The following is a 2,609-nucleotide window of genomic DNA, read 5'->3' as shown; positions in this document are numbered from 1 at the left end:
TGTGTGTGTGTGTGTATGTGTGTGTGTATGTGCACGTTGCTCGAAACGATTGGGCGCAATGTACACGGAGCACGACTGTGGCGAATGAACATAGCGGGTTCCCGAAGGAGCTACGCTCCGCTGCGCGACATAACGACTCGCTAAGTACGTACTTGTAGGCGGTTATTTTTCCCCTGATATCAGGAGAGACCGCCTCATACTTTTTCGCCATCTTTGATATAACGCACACACGATATCGCTTCTCCTCTTCGCGTTATACGCGACTCTTCGCGTCGCTGGCGCGCAATTAGGACCTTTCTCGCTCTCTTCGCATCGCGTCTTTACTCCCTTTTTTTTCCTCCCGCCGGCGGAATTGATCTGCTTAAATTACTGCGACGCGACGAGACCAAGATGCAGAAACAAAGAAAAGGGTACAATGACGCGAAGGCGGAGTTGGGTATCGTTCCACGCTACGTTCCTCGTATTCGTAGAAAATAATATAGGTGCCAAACAAAAGAGGCTTAGAAGGAACTATTTCTCGGATGCAGAGTGATACTTTGTTTTTTTTTTTATGACGAGAGTAGTTAATAAGAGCTTGGTAAGAGCGTTCGTCTGGCAATTCATAGTTTATCTTACAATGTAACTTATTATGTTAATAAATTAATAATGACATACTGACAAAATATTTATAATTTGTACAATAATAATTAAAAAAGAAATTCTTATACGAATATTACTTTGCGACCAAAAGCAATAAATTACACAAATCAGTTGTATCAAAAAAATTTTTTGGATTTATTGTAATGTTACGATGCGTGATGAGAATATTTTTAGCTTGATTAATCGAAATAAATAACGCGAAAAATACAGAAAATATATAAATTCTAACAATTTTTGTAACCGATGACTTTCAAATTTTCCTAAAATTTTAGAATTCTATTCTTGCTTTTTTGAGTGCTCTTTTATCTGCTATTAGCAGTTAGGAAGAAACTATCTTTTTATCTTTACCGTGCGAGAAGTTTTTCTTTGTACATCTACCTGCAGTCAATCATAAATGGACAGAGATATTAGACAACCCTCGGTTATCTGCATCTATAAAATTTAAGAATGTTTGGGTCGCATTTCAAAACATTACTAAAAATATAAAAATTTCATTCAGATTGTTTCTTTATTCGTTTGAATATCCGTAAAATTTGAACACAATTCTTTTATTGGTTTAAAAGTTATTTAATTTTTTTGTTAATCTTGATTCTTAAAACGTAAAATCACGTTTTTTAATACTTATTTACAAATTTGATGAGGAAGTAACATTCAGAATTAAATCAGATTTTAAACATATACTGATCAAACAATAAATATTCGTGCAAAAATTGATTTGGATCCATATATTTGCTTAAAAATCATTGAACTAGGACTACAGAAAATACGACCATTTTCCTGCATAAAATCATCATTATAAGTCAAATTATTTCTTTAATTTTTGCAGTTTCATGAGCTAATATCATCAAAATTTTTTAAATAATAATTGGCTTTTTAAATAATATTGAATAAAGATATGAACCGCGCTATTTATATTTAAATGATATTAAATGTAGTCAACAAAAATGAGAGAAAGGTATCTGAAGACGCCTAATCTCCTTCTTTCTCTAACATATTATGTTTGGTCGAAAAAGGTAGAAACTGGCCATCTTCCTATCTCTTTCATTTTTATCAACCAATTTTACAGATGGATGATGCAATCTACGCTTTACGTCTTTGACTGATATTAGCTTATTTTAGATTATCTGACTGATTATCTGACCTTTAGCTGATATAGCCAAAACATTCTTAACTAATTAACTAGACTATTCAATCTCTCGCGTCATTCGTCAACAGAATACATGCAACAAGATTTCAGAACATAACAGATACATCACCGATACGTACTGACGTGCACATAGTATTAGGATAAATACAACTCATTTCCCGATACAAATATACTAAATTAACTCTTTAAAACTTTTATAGTGAATTATCACTCTAACGAGTGAGTGAAATCTCACTTTTAAAGAAATAAAAACTGAGGTCAGTCTTGAAAAAAAATGGCTCAGTTTTCAATCTTTAGAGTATAAGATTCTACTTCAAAGAATTTAGAGAGACGAGTTGGTATATAACTCAATTTTCATAAAAACGCGGGGCGCGCAGCCACCGTCATCCGCTCATCCCTCCAATTGCGAGAGCGCGATTCCCACGGAATAAAATGATCGGGAAGGATGTGCTTCCCATCGCATTGCATTGCATCGCATCGTATCGCATCGCGTGGTTCCAAGAGTTCCGCCGAGATTCCTCATCCGGCTCGGCCGTCAACTCCGCAGGTTCTCAGAGACGTGAAAGCTGGGCGCTTGGTCTGGCGCGGGCGTCAAGCGCTCATTATTAATACGCAAGGCGGTGCTTGCCAAAGCGGCGGCAGGCATTCACGTGTTTTTCCTCGGGGCGCCCGGCAGGGAAACGGGATGAAACTGCGAGTGAGGGTGGTGGACGAGGGAAGAAGAGGGAGGAGGAGATGGACGAAGGGTAGCCTTTTCTACGCGGTATCACAGAGAGAGAGAGAGAGAGAGAGAGAGAGAGAGAGAGAGAGAGAGAGAGAGAGA

The sequence above is a fragment of the Atta cephalotes genome (assembly GCF_000143395.1).
Source record: "Atta cephalotes unplaced genomic scaffold scaffold00022, whole genome shotgun sequence".
In the NCBI taxonomy this organism is placed as follows: Eukaryota; Metazoa; Arthropoda; class Insecta; order Hymenoptera; family Formicidae; genus Atta; species Atta cephalotes.
The sequence above is the reverse complement of the archived record's forward strand: the minus strand, read 5'-3'. Positions refer to the sequence as shown.